We start from the raw sequence: 21,305 nt of genomic DNA, 5'->3' as shown, positions 1-21,305 counted from the left end.
AGGCTGAGGGAGCCTGAAGCTTTTGTAACAGGCAGGAGGCACGCCTATCCTTTGCTCTGAGACGGACACTATCTGTATGTTCCAAAGCTGTTTGCTACACAAAGATCCTTGGAAAGACAGTCCGGAATAAAGCCAGTCGGCTTCTCTGCTCATGAGCTGTTCAGGAGTGCAGGACAATTGTCTCCCCACATGGTGTCACCCCTGAAGCAGCATTGTGGAATTCTGAAGGGGCACTGTTGGCTTTTACAATGCCTGGGGGTGCTACTGGCATTTCATAGGCAGGAGCCAGGGCTATTCGATATCCTGCAATGTGAGAGACGAGTATCACACAAAGAGAACGATCTCATGTCCCACACAACTTTGAATGTTTTGTCAAGCATTCACTGCAGTGAAAAAAAGTATAATTATTGGAATTATTTGAACCTCGACTCTCTTTCCACTTTACAAAATATTCTTTTTAGTATGGCAACATACGCTTAATATTTAATCATTTAAATCAAAGGAACATTGTACTTTGCTTTGTTCAGAATATTATCGAAAGTTACCATTTGGGGGAAAAAATACATTGTTAGCAGCAAGACCCATTATTTGAGTAGTCACACCTCATACGACATTACAGTTGCAGCTGAAACAATTATAGTAATTGTAGGGGTGTGTGTGTATTTATATTCAGCCTTTATTTCTTAAGGTCAAATAGGAAGAAATAGACAATTTTGGCGGGGTATTATCTAACTTCTCTTTAGTAAAACCTACTCAACATGAGAGGGTATGATAGAGTCCGATGCTTGCATCAAATCCTGTTGAAACGAGGAAGAGGATTGGAAAGTGATCATTGGATTTAGCAGTGTAGAAATCATCAGTGACCTTGAAAAGAACAATTCCAGCAGAGAGGTGGGGACAAGGGTCTGTTTGAAGATGGTTCAAAAGAGCATGAGAGGACAGGAATTGAGACACGAGTATAAACAACTTCTTTGAGGAGGTTTCCTGTAAAGGGGAGCAGAGCAAGAGGATCATATGCAAAGCACTTATCCCAGTGCCTAGCACACAGAAAGGGCTCAGAAAATGTTGGCCAAAGAAGGGCTTGATGACCCATGGGAGGTCTACTGAGTAAGGGCTAATGGAAAGAAATGCAGACATAGGGGCTGGTCAGGAAGACCTTCCTGGAGCCTTGTGAGTCTTAAAAGGAATGATGGGCTTAGAGGGGTAGGATGGAGATGAGAGGGTGTTTCAGGCGTAAGCCAAGGCACCACGATGGGGAGGAGCTGGGGGCAGCTGCCTGCCAAGCCGGGGAGCTTTGGGCGGAGCAGCCAGGGTTGACTAGGGAGCCCTGGAGACAGCAGACAGAAGACCTTGAATGCCAGACTGTGGCATTTATTTTGGGTCTGATGAACCAGTAGGGAGCCAGAGATCCCGAACAGTCAGGGGCATAGTGGGAATCTAGCACTGACTGTATTTCTCAGACTGTGAGCTATGCTTCTATTCCAAGTGTTGAAGTTGGGCAGGTTACAACTCATGCTGCCTGCCGCCAATCTAATGAAAAGCACATATTTTTATGCTAATCCAACCTTCAGTTTCCTTCCTGAGTTAGGGCCATCCTGGGAATACAATTCTTGGGATAAAGATTAATGGGGAATGGAAACTCACCAGGGATCTAAGGAGGGGTGGGAAGAAGGGGTCCTCCTGAATGAGTGCATTTGATGCTGGCTTTAAAACAGCCTGTGTCTGCAGAAAGCCAGGCACTACTGTCAGCTGCCTGTTAGCAGCAGGCTCTGGGTTCTCAGGCAGGGGCCTAATATATGCTTTAACAATGCCTCTTCATTTCAATGAATCAGGGCGAGAAAACTGCTAGCCGGCTGGGTATTTTAGAGGTAGGATTATTCATCTTATCACGTATGGTATTCAGATTCTGACCAGACATGGTTGGCACAGTCCAGTTTCCCAGGGAATGAGTGGTGACGGTCAGTCCAAGAGGCCATGTGGTCCAGGGGCAAGCACCAGGCTTTAGTCCCAGCTGAACCTGGGTTTGAATCCCAGTCTTTCACCTCCTGCCTATGTGACCTCCGACAAGTCCTTAAACCTCAATTACTTTATCTGTCAAATAGGGTGACGCTTATTGTAAGGATCTGCTACCCACAGAGCGTGTTGCATAAGAAGGGTTATGCCATTAGTTTATGTTTCAATGCCATCCAGTTGTGAGGAGTCAATAAATGATGGGGTAAATGGAGAACCACGGGAGAGAAGCGCCAGTACTTTTTGGCCAGAACGTGACAGTTCCACCTAGTTAAACCCCACTTAGCCCCAGATTATAGTCCCCTCTTTGGTAATCCTACTTTGTTTCCATGGTCCAAGTTGCAAGGAAAGCTCCCACAGGAGGCTGCACTCATTGCTGAATTCTTTAGATTGTTAGATTATTAGGTAATGACTCAATATCCTTTTTGATCCTGGGGCTTTTCACATAGAGAGATTAGGCAGGTGCATAGCCAGAGGGAAGGAGCAGGCAAAGAAAGTGCTTGTAAACCAGTGACGTTGGGCTCCATCAGCAGCTTGGAGATATATAGAATTCTATAGAACTCTAGCTTTCTCTTAGATCAGCAAGTGCTGGCTGGCATGATGGAGACACAGATGTGTTTCCATGGGTGTTAGGGCCTTGCTTGCCCCACTTCACCACCGAAAAGTTGCAATGCCAGCTACATACAGGAATCCTTAGAAATTCAGCATGGCCTGTGAGGGAGGTGGTCCGCCCTCTACCTGGAAGGGAGTTTGCATCATTCTTGAAGTGGGACTCTGAAAGCTGTCGTGGGAATGCGGGGCCAGGGCTGCCCTGGGCCTGAATGGAGAATGATGGAGAGACAGCCACCGGTGGGGCTGCGGTCTGAGGGGCCTTTGCTAATCTGCTCCCCTAATTCACCCCTCCTGTTTCTCTGATCCCACCACCAGACAAGATATCTGAATTCTGCCATCGTATGGGGACTCAGATTTGGGGTCTGGTGTCCTCCTGCCTGAGCTTAAACCTTGACTCTAACACTTATCACCTGCATCAACCTGGGTTAATTAGCCTTTCTAAGCATCAGTTTCCTCTTTCTCAAAATGAGGTAAAATTAGCATTATTGCAGCATAAATTAGGATTTTTTTGGTGAAGATTAAGTGAGAAAAATCTATGAAGCATAATTCAGTGTCTGTCACAGAATAATTGTCAATAATTGTTAGCAAGGACATGTCAGAAGGTTACACTGTTGAATGACAATACTTTTAGGAAATGCTTTCACAGCATTACCACCTTCAGTTTTCCCATCTAAGAAGAATTATCACTCTTTTTAATGAGGTGATTGAGGTTCAGAGCAGCCATTTGACGTTCCAAATTAACATCCTAAGAAAAATTAGGAATTCGACTGAGTGGTGCAAATTCAGAGGCCAATTTTATTTCCTGACAATATGCTGCTGGCATGAATGCTTAGAGAGAAGGGGACAGGGCAATATTAGCTGGGAGAAGGAGGGAACACAGAAAGGAAAAATGAAAGAGTGCTCAAATCCACACTTTTACACATGGAGTTAGGTGTTAAAGAGTGGAATCTCTGAGAATAATGTCCATACTTATACTTGACTCACCTCTGGAAGATTATAGATCAGAAACCTCAAGTATCCAGAATACAGACAAGGTCCAAGAGAAAAGAGCCCCCTTAAACACTTCAGCTGGAATCAACGTTCTAAAGTTCAAGCAGTGGCAATAACGCAGAGAGGACCTGGAAACCTCACTCAGCACCAACTCGCTCTTCTTTTATATGCAATGTTAATAAGTGTATCTTCCTGATTCATTTATTAGGTCATAAGTTAGAAATAGTATGTTAATTGAAGAGAAAATTGACATATGACAGCAGAGAAGAACTAGCTGGTAGCCTAAGAGAAGAAACTCTGACAAGCAAAGCAAAACTTAAACGATCTTACCAGTTTGGGGTTAAGTGTAGATAATCACAGCGCTCCCTCTGTATCCCCCCCACCTCATGGTGTTCCTTCCTATATGATGGTGCAACAAGATAACTAACTGAGCCATAAAAAATAAAAACTTCAGTTGTTTTCACCATCCCTTATTAAAGGCAGCAGAGAAGTTTCAACATGTTTTAGCAATATTCATGTCTAAAATTATTTTAAAAACTGAAACTAAACGCCGAATTTAATTCCAGTTTCCTAGACAACTTGATGGCAAATAAACAGGTTTTATTGTCACTAAAAAGTAATTCATTTGCATAAATGAATTAGAAAATGAGCTTATCTTGAACAGCTAGTCCAAGGACTTCCTTTGTTTGGCAACATAGCAGAAGGGTTTAATCCCCACATCCCACTTCCCGGCCGGGAAGATCCCACATGCCGCTGAGCAAATAAGCTCGTGCGCCACAACTACTGAGCCTCCATTCTAGAGCCCGCAAGTCATAGCTACTGACCCCACGTGCCACAACTACTGAGCCCACGTGCCTATAGCCCGTGCCCCACAACAAGAGAAGCTACCGCAGTGAGAAGCCCGCGCACCGCAATGAAGAGTAGCCCCCGCTCGCCACGATTAGACAAAATCCACACGCAGCAACGAAGACCCAATGCAGCCAAAAATTAATAAATTAATTAATTTAAAAAAAAAAAGAAACTAAGCATGGTGTTAGAGGGTGGGGATAAAAGAGAAATAAAAAGATGGATGAAATCTAGTCCTTGCCCTGGAGAAGGCTGGGAGAGCAAATAACATCTGTGCATTGTGACCTTGACGGGGCAAGAAGCCTCTGACCCCAGAGTGAGTAACTGCCTGGGGGCTGAGGTCAGGAATGCAGTGGAAGCTGCAGGGGGCAGGTGACTTTGACCTGATTTGGAATGTGTCAGGGTATGGGCTCTGTTTTGAATCCCAACTCTGCTGCTTGCAAGTTGCATGCCTTTGAACAAGTTACTTAATTCTCGAAACTTCCATTTCTTATACTGTAAAATGATATTTTTTCTTTTTTTGCCTTAAAACCACTTGCCTTTCTTTTTTCCTATAGAACACCCCCTCCTTTTCTTTTCACTAGCTCCCCTCCCTCTCCGAGGAAGGTGGGCCTGCGTGCCCACCACAGGCAAGGAGTGAAACAACAGTAAAGCAGGCTGAGCCCCGCAGTGATTCCCTCGCTGGTGGTGGGTTGAGGGGTGGGCGTGAAATGCAAGCCCAGGCAGGGAGATGCGAGGGGAAGCCTGCTCTGGTTCTTCTGGTAAAGCGCTCCCCCATCATAAAGGAATATTTTATGTATATGATAGAGCTGTCTTTTCTGCCTCTGGACAATCTATGAGGATATGGCATCTTTAAGTGTGACCGCATCTTGAAACGATTACGGTCGCTAATCTGAGGACAAGGCCAATGAGAATGGCAGAGAGAAAACCTAGAAATAAACTGGACCCTTGACGATTTCATCCAGTCAGTGTATTAACCAGCTCTGGAGGTACACTACCTCTGGAGTTCTTGTTAAGTGAGAGAATAAATTCCTTAATGCTTAGGCCAGCATCATCAGGGTTTTCTGTCATTTACAGGCAAAAACATACTACATGATTTATTACCTTAAGATTTGAGGGAGATAAACGAGGAATTGCCTATAAAGTGTTTAGCACTGTAAAATGTTAACAATTATCATTAACAGAACACTTTATTATGAAATTATATAGTGCTTTCTTCTTTGTTAATATGTGTCATATTTCTCCAAATATATATGACAACATTTTGGCCAGAATCAAAGGTTCTGCATTTTGGGTGCTGAACTCAATTGCCAAACACAACCCATGGTAGAGGTTTAATGTCAGTTTCATAATTTATCTATCTGCCAATCTGTGTGTCATCTATCTATCTATCTATCTATCTAGTCCTCTAAATGTAATCCAATGGACAATATAATCCAGACGCCCTTGTTAGTTGGATGGAGATCCTGTCCTCAGGATGTTTTATTTTGACACTCAGCAGTAAATTCCACAAGAATCCAAGTAGTCTGAAAAAGGGGAACATGGCAGACCTTTCTAAAACTGGAAGGTTCCAGAATCACAGACTATCAGGGCTGGAAAGGACCTGGGAATCACCTTGTCCATCTTCTTCATTTTACAGCTGAGACCCAGAGACTTCCTTATGGTTATACAGCTAGAGGCCAGGTCGGAACTGGAACCCAGCCTCCAGACTCTGACCCAATCCCCTTCCATAACATGTCATTACTTTCTCAACTTTCTCCAGAGTCAGCTTCTCTTACAAGCTGAATAAGGGGGAAGCCCTCTCTTCGGAGGCTGTTTGGGCTGCCAGTAATCTGTGGGATCCGTGGGAATCTGTGCATCCACTTCCTACCAAGGTCGTTCTGCAGAGTTGTTGCCAGGGACCAGGTGTCCTGGCGTGAGATCTGAGACTCGGCATCCTTTGCTGTCTGCAAACATCAGCCCCTCATTCCCAAGGGGTCACTGAGGGCCAGAAGTTGGGAAGAGGCCTCTCCCTGTCCATGCACTGGTCAGATCCTAGCATGGAGGGCTGGTAACAAGGGCAGTGCAAAGAACACAGCACCTATAGGCTGGGCAGCCATCCATCCTGGGGTGAGATTTAGGAGCCCTTGAAAGACCTTTCTTCCAGTCTGTCCCAATCTGGCTCTGCACATGGCCTACCCCCACCCTCACACCCCCATCACCCACACAACATGCACATTCACAGCTTTGTTCCTGTCCTTTTCCACAGGTGAATGCTCCTACCTACTCTCAGTTGCCCCCAGCCCCAACTTGTTGGCCAGTTCAATTTCAGTGCAAATGGCTACTTCTCCCTCAGAATTAACCAAACCCTTCTCGATGTTCCCACCATACTTAGTTTACTTCATCATCATGAAGTTTAATTCAAGATGGCTTTAGTTGAATCTTTGCTACTAGATCAGCGCTTCTCAAACTTTATATGCATACAAATCACCTGGAGATCTTAGTGAAATACAGATTCAGAGTCAGTAGGTCTGGCATAGGGCCTCGGAATCTACATTTCTAACGAGCTCTGCGGTGATGCTGACACTGGTGGCCTATGGACCACACTTGCAGTGGCAAGGTCCTGCCTCTGAGTTCCCTGAAGGCAGGTGCCATGTCTTATTCACCTTTGTAATACTGGCTTTTAGTGTAGTGTCTGGCTGATCATAGCTGGTTAATACATTTGTTGAAGGGAAATGGGTTAAGGCACTGGTGTTTCTGGGGTGTTTCCCTTAAATGTAAGTGTGTGATCTGGGCAGTATTAGAGTATTGTTGTAGCTGAGATGGTGGCAAGTAGGGTGGGGCAGGGCTTGGGGCTCGCAGCAAGGCAGGATAAATCCTGAGCAGGACCAAGACCTCAGCTTTACAGATGCAGAAACTCATGTTTATCAGTCTGTTTAGGTTCCGAAGGACTGACCGATGCTTATAAACAAGAAGCCCCGTGTACTCATTAACTTTAAAGGATATGTCTCTGCAGTGACTGAATTACTTGTGCCTGCTTATGAGATGCTCCCCGCCCCCACCCATCCACGCTCCGCCCCCCACCCTGCCCCTCACCTGAGATCAAAGTAGCAAGGGATAGCTTAGCTCAGAACATTGACTCAGAACATACATAACTAAATGTACTCGCGGGGAAAATAAAGCAGGTAAAGGAAAAGCTTGACAAGTTGCCCCTTCTCCAAAAGGATTTCATTTCTGTAATACTTATTTCCTCCCCAGTACAGTCTTTCTCCTTGGTTAGCACTGGAGGAAGACGATAAATTCTTGCTTCTAACTATATGTGTTTCTGGCTCCATATTGACCAGCCACTCCCCTTCAGCCAACACATCCTTCTACCACGAAGCCCAGCCTCAAAATAACTGATTTTATTCTTGCTTTTTCCAGCTGCATTCCAGTCTTGAGGGTACATTCAAGTGAGCATTTTAATGGTGGACACGTGTGTGGTGCCCAGTACCTCTTAGGGTGGGGTGCTCCTGCAGGGACAATTCTGCTTGTTTGATGCTGACTCTCCTCGTCCCCCAATTCTGGGGATGCCTCCTTTGGCCTCTCCTCTTGACAAGACCGCGAGGGGGCGGGCAGGGTGGGACAGACCAAGATCCAGCTCGCGGGCTGGCCCGAGTGCTGTGCTCTCCTGTGGCCTGGGGGCCGTCAGCCGAGGGGGCTGATTGGGAAAGGGGGCTCACAGCCTTCACCCACTTACCTCCCCTTTTGCCTGAGGGTGGGCTGGAGTTCTCTCGTACTTCTTGACAGCTGGTGACTGAGTATCTCAGCATATACTTTGTCACTGACACACCGCTCACCATGTGACACCCTGTGGGTCACTTGTCTCTGGGCTTCGGTTTCTTCTTCTGTGAAAAGAGGGATTTGGAGGAAATAGACCCAGTGGTCTCATCCAGCCCTAAGATTAACAACTTAAAGTGCTTTATATTGATAACCTGCTTTAAGATGCACTATTCATGGAGGCCTCACGATTACAATTCCACACTTACCTGTGAGGAGGATGAATGTTAGGAAGGTAAGTACCTTGTCTTAGAACACCTGCCTAGCAATTGGCCAAACACACATTTTCTTAATCACCAACTGGTACTATCTCCTGGGCCTGGACATGAGGACTTTTTACTTCTCTCCCACCTTGAGAGAGAAAGCACAGGCCTCTGGCTCCCTTGTTTCCTCCTTTCCTCACCTCTCCTTTCCAGGGTCTGGTCTGCGTTCACCCTCGTTGTCTTCTTTCTGCGGAATTCTCCACGTTCTCCCTCAGCCTTCTCCATCTCTCTTTCTCTCCTCCACCCTCCCTTTCTTCTCCCTTCCCTCTCCATCCCCCTCTTAGCCACCTCCCTCCCCCTCCCTCCGTTTCCTCCTGCATGCCAGCCTTTCTTGGGAAATCCTTTTCAGTTCTGCTTTTACAAAGATGTTGCCCCACACTCCTGTGTGAGTCTGTGGGTCAGTGAGGGCAGGAAGATAGCTTCCAGGTGAGACCTGATAACCAGGGTGGTGCTTTCCAGTCAAATGCAATGGTCTCCAATCATCAGGTGAAAGATGCCCTTGCATTGGGATCACCAGTGGTGGGAGAGGGGGGGATGATACAAACTGCAGATTCCTGGGCCCCAACCCAGAGCCTTTATTTAGTAGGGTCATACAAAACTTAGTACTCTGTATTTTAGAAAAGCTCTCCTGAGATGAATCTGATGTGCAGCAAGACGCATACTCTACTGTTGAGACAAGTGCCCATCAGACCCTGTCCCTGAGGGTAAGCCAGTGCGTGGCCAAGTGTCCACCACGGTACCAGGAGTGCTGCCTCCGGAAGAGGCCTTACTTGCAGGTCACAGAGCGTCAGGTAGTGAGTTTGGCAGCTGCTCCCTCCCCGTCCTAGTTGGATGCCCCATCGGTGCCATGTGTGGCTGAATAGAAGGGAGCTCCCTGCTTCCACCACATTGGGGTAAGCTCAGTCTCCTGATTTGCATTTCATCTATTTTGGGCTACAAGTCCCTAAACCAGAGGTATGCTTATCCCTTTCATCCTTTTAGATAACACTTCCCTCTCTCCTATAGTTGTCACCCTGGTTATTGACTGGAGAAGAGTAAGAGGAAAGCAATTTTCATTCAAGTCCCTGTAATAGAACATGAATTTCCTAATTACTTTCTTTCCAAATTAAATTAGTTTTCTAATTAAATACCAGGACATTCCCCCTGAGATCTCTGCGTTCTGACAGCTCCATATGTAGAATTTGGAAGTGCCTCTGAGGCCATCTAGTCTGCCTCTCACTAAAGAACCCTCACTGCCTATTGCTAAAAATACATTTATTGAAGACCAGTGTTTTTGAAGATGAGCTCTGTGCTGCATCACCAAGCTCTTTGCTGGGATCACACTCTGCCTTTGGTTTACACCATGTGCTCTCAAAGCGGGCATTATGACCCCCAAGGAAGTACAATTTGTGATTTTAGATATTACAATGATGTGTGGCTTTCCAAAGGGCTATAGGACATAAAAGAGATAGACAGTATATTTCGTTATTAAATTTTCATGCGGCGGGGGGACGAGATAAGGGAACATATGTTGAAAAGCTTCCTTAAGGAGGACAAAAATGAAAAAAGGGTTGAAAAACACTGGTTTACGCAAAAGGGGTCTATGTCTCTGGGAAGTTATAATTATGCCAAGTCATCCACACCCTTTCCTTCGGCCTCTTCTGTGTTTAATTGAGGAGAAAGGAGTCAAGATAAACTTTGAACACACCTATGTTAGTCTCTCCAGCTGTTCTTTGGGAATGATCCAATTTGCCCTGCCTTCGACAGCTGGGGTGAATTCTCCCTTCTAATTGCATAGCTCTGGTCATTTGTTCCACTCATTTGGTATTTCACTCTTAGCATTAGTGACTTGCATCATTTGTATGTATCTGTTCTGTCTTTATAACTATAACATAAGCATTTTATGGTGGAGCTCACGTGTTTATGTGTTTATGTATTCATTCATCCAACAAACATCCATTGAGCACCTCCAGGCATAGGGCTAGATTCTAAAGAGACAAGACAGGACACGGTTTCCTACTTCAAAGACTTCCCAGTAAAAAAAGACTGGTGAAACAGGGTGACAATTGTACCGATAGAGATGACTAGAAGTTGCATGGAGAGATATCCTTCCCAGTTGAGAGGAGGCAGTGCTTGAGCTAAGCCTTGAAGGAAAGGCAGAGTTTCTCAGATAGAGAAAAAATGTGTAATAGGAAGCCCATTTCAAACCGAGCTGGAAGCTTCTGATATGCCTGGAGAGAATGTGGGAAGGGAGTGGAAATGAGGCCAGGGCAAAACACGAGGCAACTTGAAGCTCATTCTAAGGACGTGGATTTTATCCACAAGTCAAGGGGATGCCACTAGAGAATTCAGATTAGCCAGTGGCATGATTATATCTTCACTCCCAAGGTTAGGTCTTCATTCACTGTGGTTGCAATGTGGATAGGAATCAATGAGGATTGGAACCTCATTAAGAGATATTGCAACAATGCAGGGTTGGTGATGCCTGAACAAGGGTGGTGGGTGGGGATGGAGTGAAAGGAACTGACCAGAAAAGTTACTTAGGAAGGAGAATCTAGAGAACTTGTTGATTAATGGGCTGTGAGGTTGAGTGAAAATTACTACCACTACTTTGATGGGACATTTATCAGTATCTATTACAACTGAAAAAAGGAATACATTTTCTGTTTCTGATACTGAAAACAAGAAAAATCTCAAATAAACAATCTAACCTTACACATAAAGCAACTAGAAAGAGAACAAAGAAAAGCCAAAGTTAGTAGAAGAAAAGAAATCATAAAGATCACAGCAGAAATAAATGAAATAGAAAAAGAAGAAAACAATAGCAAAGATGAATAAAATTAAAAGTTGGTTCTTAGAGAAGATAAACAAAATTGATAAACCTTTAGCCAGACTCATTAACAAAAAAAGGGAGAGGCCTCAAATCAATAAAATTAGAAATGAAAAAGGAGAAGTTACAACAGACACCACAGAAATACAAAGCATCCTAAGAGACTACTACAAGCAACTTCCTGGTTCAGTCTTGGTACAACTTTCCAAGACTGAACCAGGAAGAATTAGAAAATATAAACAGACCAATCACAAGCACTGAATTTGAGACTGTGATTAAAAATCTTCCAACAAACAAAAGTCCAGGATCAGATGGCTTCACAGGCGAATTCTATCAAGCATTTAGAGAAGAGCTAACACCCATCCTTCTCAAAGTCTTCCAAAAACTTACAGAGGGAGGAACACTCCCAAACTCATTTTATGAGGCCACCATCACCCTGATAACAAAACCAGACAAAGATATCACAAAAAAAGAAAATTACAGACCAATACCACTGATGAACATAGACACAGCAATCCTCAACAAAATAGTAGCAAAGAGAATCCAACAACACATTAAAAGGATCACACACCACGATCAAGTGAGATTTCTCCCAGGGATGCAAGCATTCCTCAATATACACAAATCAATCAATGTGATACACCATATTAACAAATTAAAGGATAAAAGCCATGTAATCATGTCAATAGATGCAGAATAGCTTTTGACAAAATTTAACACCAATTTATGATAAAAACTCTCCAGAAAGTGGGCATAGAGGGAACCTACCTCAACATAATAAAGGCCATAAATGACAAACCCACAGCAAACATCATTCTCAATGGTGAAAAACTGAAAGCATTTCCTCTAAATCAGGAACAAGACAAGGATATCCACTCTTGCCACTATTATTCAACATAGTTCTGGAAGTCCTAGCCATGGCAATCAGAGAAGAAAAAGAAATAAAGGGAATACAAGTTGGAAAAGAAACGTAAAACTGTCACTGCTTGCAGATGACATGACACTATATGTAAAAAATCCTAAAGATGCCACCAGAAAACTACTAGAACTAGTCCATGAATCTGGAAAATTTGCAGGATACAACATTGATGCACAGAAATCTCTTGAATTCCTATTCACTAACATTGAAAGATCAGAAAGAAAAATTAAGGAACCAATCCCATTTACCATTGCAACAAAAAGAATAAAACACCTAGGAATAAATCTACCTAAGGAGGCAAAAGACCTGTATTCAGAAAACTATAAAACACTGATGAATGAAATCAAAGATGACACAAACTGATGGAGAGGTATACCATGTTCCTGGATTGGAAGAATCAATATTGTGAAAATGACTAAACTACCTAAAGCAATTTACATGTTCAATGTAATCTGTATCAAATTACCACTGGCATTTTTCAAAGAATTAGAACAAAAAAATTTACAATTTGTATGGAAACAAAAAAGACCCCAACTAGCCAAAGCAATCTTGAGAAAGAAAAATGGAGCCAAAGGAATCAGGTTCCCTGACTTCAGACTATTCTAGAAAGCTACAGTAATCAAGACAGTATGGTACTGGCACAAAAATGGAAATATAGATCAATGGTACAGGATAGAAAGCCTAGAGATAAACCCATGCACCTATGGTCACTTAATCTATGACAAAGGAGGCAAGAATATACCATGGAGAAAAAACAGCCCCTTCAATAAGTGGTGCTGTGAAAACTGGATAGCTGCATGTAAAAGAATGAAATTAGAACACTCCCTAACACCATACACAAAAATAAACTCAAAATGGATTAAAGACCTAAATGTAAGACCAGACACTGTAAAACTTTTAGAGGAAAACATAGGAAAAACACTCTGACATAAATGACAGCAAGATCTTTTATAACCTACCTCCTAGAGTAACGGAAATAAAAACAAAAATAAGCAAATGGGACCTAATGAAACTTACAAGCTTTTGCACAGCAAAGGAAACCATAAACAAGATGAAAAGATAACCCTCAGAATGGAAGAAAAGATTTGCAAATGAAACAATGGACAAAGGATTAATCTCCAAAATATACAAACAGCTCATGCAGCTCAATATCAAAAAACAAACAGCCCAATCCTAAAATGGGTGGAAGGCCAAAATAGACATTTCACCAAAGAAGACATACAGATGGCCAAGAGGCACATGAAAAGATGGTCAACATAACTAATCATTAGAGAAATGCAAATCAAAACCACAGTGAGGTATCACCTCACACCAGTCAGGATGGCCATCATCAAAATAAATGCCGGGAGGTTGTGGAGAAGAGGGAACCCTCTTGCACTGTTGGTGGGAATGTAAATTGATACAGCTACTGTGGAAAACAGTAGGGAGGTTGCTAAAAAAACTAAAAATAGAACTACTATATGACCCAAAATCCCAGTACTTGGCATATACCCTGAGAAAACCATAATTCAAAAAGTCACATGTACCCCGATGTTCATTGCAGCACTATTTACAGTACCTGGGTGATGGAAGCAACTCAAATGCCCATCGATAAACAAATGGATAAAGAAGATGTAGTCCATATATACAATGGACTATTACTCAGCCATAAAAGGAAAGGAAATTGGGTCATTTGTAGAGATGTGGATGGATACTGTCTTACAGAGTGAAGTAAGCCAGAAAGAGAAAAACATATATCGTGTATTAATGCATATATGTGGAATCTAGAAAAGTGGTACAGATGAACCTATTTGCAGTGCAGGAATAGAAATGTAGACATAGAGAATGGACATGTGGACACAGGGTAGGGGAAGGAGAGGGTGGGATGAATTGGGACATTAGGTTTGACATAAATACAGTACCATGTGTAAAATAGATAGCTAGTGGGAAAATACTGTATAGCACAGGGAGCTCAGCTCAGTGCGCTGTGATGACCTAGATGGGTGGGCTGGGAGGGGAGGGAGGTCCAAAAGGGAAGGGATATATATATATGTGGCTGATATAGTTCATTGTACAGCAGAAACTAACACAACATTATAAAGCAATTATACTCCAATACAAAATCCAATGGCTTGTTTATTCTGCATATTTTTCTTTTTAATCCTCACTACTATTCTATGAAGTAGACTTATAGATGATAACCTAAAACTCCCAAGTTGTAACAAAGTGGCTTAATGTAGGTAGACATTTAGCCATGTCACATAATGCTATAGCTGCGAGTCAAAGGGAATGGAATTCTGTGCGGGTAGAGTTCAATTATTGAGATCTTGCAAAAGAATGTGTTTATGTGACCCATTCTGCTTTTCTCCCTGCTGTCCCCAGGATGTGGAGAATCTAAGCTTCCCTACTTGTGGTCACGGCTAAAATATTTATGCTTCGAACAGAGTGAGGCTGGGACAAGGATTCTAGAGAGCCATTATCCTTCTAGTTTCCCCCTTACTTCTAGTTTCTAGGAAAACAAGATGTAACCCTTTTCCTTTGGTTCTGGCGTTATTCTTCCGTGTTAATTTTCTGGTTCAAAAGTTAAGATGTAGCAGGGGTAAATTGTTGTCTGGCGGTTAATAGCCTCTACTCTCTGGTTTTGGGGATCTGTGAGCATTCTGACGATTGCAAAGGAGGGAGGTACTACCCAGTGTTATTTACAGGGGGCTCAGCAGTGTCTCAGGATGCAGGCTGGCATGCATGTGCCGAACGTCCAGTGTGTGAGCAGCGGGCAGTTCTCCACGGGAGGCTTACACCTTGCACCAGTGGGATGATCAGGTAATGATGCTGTCCACAGGAGATGAGCCATGGTCCCCGGGGTGGAAATAAAATATTCCCCAGACAGTAGTTCAGCGTCTGTGCTTCTCCTTGCTCCTGGTGACTGTGGAGCTCTGCACTTTCCCCTGGAGGTTCTTCTCTGTTTCTGGTTGTCACCTCTGGGTCCCATCCCCCTGTTTCTTACCCACACCTTGGGTACCTTTTCAGGCCTTGCCCAGCCTTGCAGCTCCTCCTTCCTGTGGCCTCGTTCGAACTCCTCTAGTGCCTTGAGTTTGGGGTGGCAGGGAGTCTGGTTTTCCTCTATATTCGTTCCTAGTGATTTGACAAAACTCTGTTTTCTACTTCATGCAGGCCTCCTCTTCTTCATATTAAAAGCATATTTTCGATTTTTTTAACCTAAAAATTGACTTTATTTTTTGGTATTACAATCTGACCTCATCTTGAGGCAATGCCTTTCACTAATAGGGAGAGAAGTTATACACAAGGGCAGAAACGAACAGACAAAATATTACTATTTTAAGGTATTTTCTCTCTACAAAGGTAGAAGTTGAAGAGATACCTCAGCCACTTTTTGACAGATCTGTCTTGCTTCTGAGTACTTTTGAGATCAGATACTGATGAGCTCATCTCTTGTAGTAAATTAATGCCTCAAAATATTATTATGTCTCACAATGTGTACCTTTGAGGTAGAATAATAAATAGTAGCAGGGACCTTCAAAGCCACAAAGGATCATTACTGAGGCCTGATATAATGGTGGAATGGGCAGGGCTGCTGTTTGGGTGATAAGGAACTTTCTGCATTCCTCATATCACAGTAGGTATGAGCACTCTGACAGTAATCCTAATGACGCTGGAATGTAAAATCAACTGAAGATAAATCTGGGAAAAAAAGAAAAATAAAAAACCCAAACAGAATTCTGGAGAGAATGGTGTAATTTTTACCACCATCCACCAGAGGGCACCATCTTTGCATGAGCTAGGAAGGGGCCCTTGCTCTCCATTTGTGCTGAGGTATCAATTTTAAAAGAAATGAAGGAAGGATGAAGAGGAAAAATACATAAGCTAGTGTTTTCCCAGCATCTAGTAAGCATAATGAAGGTCTGTTTGTTTCCTATTAAACTTAGATGTGTAGACATGAATAAGCATAAAATTCAGCTGATAGATATAGAGTATATATGTATAGATCTATATACACAGATACATAGATGGATAGATAGATATATAGATAGATATATAGATACAGATAGCTGTATATACATAAACATATAGATATATATGTTTGTGTGTCTCAAAAACACAGCAGTGTCAACATGCTTGAGCTAAAATGGCTGTTTTTTAGCAACTCTATAAAAGTCATCACAATGCTCATTTAGCTCATCACATAGGCATACAATAAAGAGTTGGTGAATGAGTAAATAAAGCATCTAGTACAGGTGTAACATGGATGAAATGTCAATTTAATTCTGATCTGGGTTTTGAGGGATACGCAGGAGTTTGTTAGAGGAGTTCAGGGGAGGCACTCTGAGGTCATACGTTCCTGTACTCATAAGCCCAGCAGTGCAGTTCCAGAATTTCATGGCCCGATGGTACCAGAGAAAACTCTTGAGTTCCTGCCCCCTAGGAAGGATGGCTAAGGAAGAGCCACACAAATTGTTTTATGGAAAGTTCGTTAATTTGCATTTCAGGTGAAAGGTAGAAGATTATTAATGGGCTCTTCCAATGGAGCGAGGTGCCAACCACAAAATGCTGGCAATTGCTGTGTTATAATCAATATTCAATATATTATTGTACACATTTATAAACTAATTGTTAAGCTTTTAAACTTGGCATATAGAATTACTTTTAAATGTAATTTTATTTTAAATTGCTTTCACTTTTTCCTTATTTTTCAATAAAATCATACATTTGATAAATCAAATTTTCCTAAACAGATACCACTTCCATATTTTGTTAACTAAAATTCCTTAGGCATTTCATATTATGGGCTGAAAATATGATTTTAAAAAATACTTTACATACCTAACAAGGCAGTTTTACAAACCTAAGAACTTTCTCCTAAGGACTTAAAAAGGCTCTTGTAAATTTAATGTCAGATTTTAAAATGCAAAACAAAATTTAAGCATTTTACTGTGCAAAAAACAACATACACAAAATAGCACACATTTTCTTAAAAGTACAATTTATTTGCATGTGTGTCTTGATGTTTCATGTGTTCCAAGATGAGTTTGTAGCCTACCATGTTTCTTCAATCTTCAATTACCTCATTCATTAATCAGGGTAACACACAAACATGCACACATCTTTCCTTAGATTATCACTTCCTTTGGAAAAGAGATCATAACCTGGGCAAAGAAAATTCTTTTAGTTCTCTTCCTAGAAGAGTGGTCTATACAGCACTGATATATACCCACATTCCTTAAGACACTATGCTTTTTATTTTTTTTTAACATTGTTATTGGAGTATAATTGCTTTACAATGGTGTGTTAGATTCTGCTTTATAACAAAGTGAATCAGTTATACATATACATATATTCCCTCCCTCTTGCATGCCCCTCCCACCCTTCCCATCCCACCCTCCCTATCCCACCCCTCTAGGTGGTCACAAAGCACTGAGCTGATCTACCTGTGCTATGTGGCTGCTTCCCACTAACTAGCTATTTTACATTTGGTAGTGTGTATATGCCCATGCCGTTCTCTTACTATGCCCCAGCTTACCCTTCCCCCTTCTCATGTCCTCAAGTCCCTTCTCTACATCTGCATCTTTATTCCTGGCCTGCCCCTAGGTTCTTCAGAACATTTTTTTTTTAGATTCCATATATATGTATTAACATATGGTATTTGCTTTTCTCTTTCTGACTTACTTCACTCTGTATGACAGACTCTAGGTCCATCCACCTCACTACAAATAACTCAATTTTGTTTCTTTTTATGGCTGAGTAATATTCCTTTGTATATATGTGCCACATCTTCTTTACCCATTCATCTGTTGATGGACACTTAGGTTGCTTCCATGCCCTGGGTATTGTAAATAGAGCTACAGTGAACATTGTGGTACCTGAAACTTTTTGAAATATGGTTTTCTCAGGGTATACGCCCAGTAGTGGGATTGCTGGGTCATATGGTAGTTCTATTTTTAGTTTCTTAAGGAACCTCCATACTGTTCTCCATAGTGGCTGTATCAATTTACATTCCCACCAACAGTGCAAGAGGGTTTCCTTTTCTCCACACCCTCTCCAGCATTTACTGTTTGTAGATTTTTGTTGATGGCCATTCTGACAGGTAGTTTTGATTTGCATTTCTCTAATGATTAGTGATGTTGAGCATCCTTTTATGTGTTTGTTGGCAATCTGTATATCTTCTTTGGAGAAATGTCTCTTTAGGTCTTCTGCCCATTTATGGATTGGTTTGTTTTTTGATATTGAGCTGCATGAGCAGCTTGTAAATTTTGGAAATTAATCCTTTGTCAGTTGCTTCATTTGCAAATATTTTCTCCCATTCAAAGGGTTGTCTTTTTCTCTTGTTTATGGTTTCCTTTGCTGTGCAAAAGTTTTTAACTTTCATTAGGTCCCATTTGTTTGTTTTTGTTTTTATTTCCACCTAAACTTACAGCTAAAGCAATTAGAGAAAAAAGAACAGAAAAACCCCACAGTTAGCAGAAGGAAAGAAATCCTAAAGATCAGATCGGAAATAAATGAAAAAGAAATGAAGGAAACAATATCAAAGATCAATGAAACTAAAAGCTGGTACTTTGCAAAGATAAACAAAATTGACAAACCATTAGCCAGACTCAACAAGAGAAAAAGGGAGAAGACTCAAATCAATAGAATTAGAAATGAAAAAGGAGAAGTAACAGCTGACACTGCAGAAATACAAAGGATCATGAGAGATTACTACAAGCAACTATATGCCAATAAAATGGACAACCTGGAAGAAATGGACAAATTCTTAGAAAAGCACAACCTTCCAAGACTGAACCAGGAAGAAATAGAAAATATAAACAGACCAATCACAAGCACTGAAATTGAGACTGTGGTTAAAAATCTTCCAACAAACAAAAGCCCTGGACCAAATGGCTTCACAGGCGAAGTCTATCAGACATTTAGAGCAGAGCTAACACCTATCCTTCTCAAACTCTTCCAAAATATAGCAGAGGGAGGAACACTCCCAAACTCATTGTACAAAGCCACCATCACTCTGAAACCAAAACCAGACAAAGATGTCACAAAGAAAGAAATCTACAGGCCAATATCACTGATGAACATAGATGGAAAAATCCTCAACAAAATACTAGCAAACAGAATCCAACAGCACATTAAAAGGATCATACACCACGATCAAGTGGTGTTTATTCCAGGAAGGCAAGGATTCTTCAATGTACGCAAATCAATCAATGTGATAAACCATATTAACAAACTGAAGGAGAAAAACCATATGATCATCTCAATAGATGCAGAAAAACCTTTCGAAAAAGTTCAACACCCATTACTGATAAGACACTATGCTTTTAGACTTGTCTTCAATGAAGTTATGTGAAGCCACCCTCTACTCCTAATCACTGCCCTGCTATCTTCCCTGCAGTTCAAAGAGGCTGACTACTGGAGCTATTAGCAACCAAATGGAGTGTTGTCACCCCAATAATAGCAAGGACTAAAAGCCAACAAGGCTGGCTAGAGGCTTGAATTACATGACGGTTAGATCCCTGATCCTTTCAAGACCTTCTAGTTCCCAAAGTGAAAGGGTACCAGATGTCTCCTTTACTTGTGTGATGATAAGAATCACCTGGGGTGCTTGCTAAACACATCCATTGGGCTTCCCTGGTGGCGCAGTGGTTAAGAATCCGCCTGCCAGTGCAGGAGACACAGGTTCAAGCCCTGGTCCGGGAAGATCCCACAGGCTGTGGAGCAACTAACCCCGTGCACCACAACTATAGAGCCTGCAAGCCACAACTACTAAGCCCGCATGCCTAGAGCCCATGCTCTGCAACAAGACAAGCCACAGCAATGAGAAGCCTGCGCACCGCAAGAAGGAGAAGCCCCCACTTGCCACAAAAAGAGAAAGCCCGCGCACAGCAACAAAGACGCAACATGGCCAAAAATAAATAAATAAACAAATAATAAAACAAAACAAACAAAAAACACATACATTACCATGTCCATGCTCTGACAACTCTAGCTTAGAAGAGCCTGGGTGAGGCTCAAGTGTTTTGTATATTTTACAAGTGCCCCAGATGATGATTATTATCAGGCAAATATAAAATATATTGTTTTTTAAAAAATTATACCTAAGTTCACGTCTCAGCTCTACCACTTACCAGTTGTGTGTTGGAGCAGATCTAGTGTGCAATGATTTCCCAAAGCTCTGGGCATCTCCTTTACTCCAGTGCACCCCTACCCTGGAAATGGCAGCAGATCTCTTTGGCAAAAGTTAGGAAGAGACTCCCAGGAAATACTTGCAAAAATATCGCAAGGTTCTTCCTAAGGGGCAAAATGCTTTCTTTTCATTTAAGAGCTTCTAGTTCTGACTCAGGACTGAAAATTGGATGAGGGGTCTGGAATTCTACCTGACGGTTCATTTTTGGTTCATATTCATATTAATTCATTCACTCAAATATTTATTGAGCACTTCCACGTGACAGAAACTGCTCTAGATGTTCGGGATGCATCACTTGAAAAAAGAGTAAAAAATTCCTGCCACCATGTAGTTTATGTTCTCAAGTAGAATCTCACTGAGCCCGCCACACAGTTTTTCCAAGGGACCCTATGATCATTTGCCACCACAAAGAATCTGTGTGTTGGATCATTCTGATATCCATACACCATAGCTGCTATTATGATATCCACATATACTTTGGTGGTTAGCACCACCTCCCATTGCAATCAAAGGTAATTTTCAACTACAGCATCTTCTTTCAGCCTTTGTGGACACCTCCACTGTGCCACTACTGCTGGCACCATCACCAATGAGCCTTTGCTGTAATAAGCACCACCATGCATAATCTCTCATTGCCCCTGAGCTTTTTCCTTTTGCTTTTAAAAATTATTATAATTATTATTGTTTATTGGAGTATAACTGCTTTGAGTCACCCCTTCAAGATGAAGAGCCCTGGATGGAGGATCTGACTGCTGAGTCTAGGACAGGTGCCCGTGTCCTTGCGGCCAGGACAGGAGAGGGACTGTCCGGCCCCTCTGGCAGGAGACAGTCCCTCCAAGACTCACACAATTTTTCAGCCCAAATAAGAAGGATGGTCAGAGACTGAGT

General features: G+C 42.2%; 1 long non-coding RNA gene across 1 annotated transcript in view; it reads right to left on the bottom strand.

Annotated features, from left to right (window-relative positions):
- Positions 1-21,305, bottom strand: part of LOC137219779 (uncharacterized) — a 152,184-nt gene that overhangs the window by 92,280 nt on the left and 38,599 nt on the right. The window contains exon 3 of the long non-coding RNA XR_010941242.1: positions 8,177-8,324. This is a non-coding gene — a long non-coding RNA (uncharacterized lncRNA). The remainder of the gene's footprint in view (positions 1-8,176; positions 8,325-21,305) is intronic.

The sequence above is a fragment of the Pseudorca crassidens genome, chromosome 2, assembly GCF_039906515.1.
Source record: "Pseudorca crassidens isolate mPseCra1 chromosome 2, mPseCra1.hap1, whole genome shotgun sequence".
Lineage (NCBI taxonomy): Eukaryota > Metazoa > Chordata > Mammalia > Artiodactyla > Delphinidae > Pseudorca > Pseudorca crassidens.
Note: the sequence above shows the minus strand (reverse complement) of the source record. Positions and strands in the feature narration are given on the sequence as shown.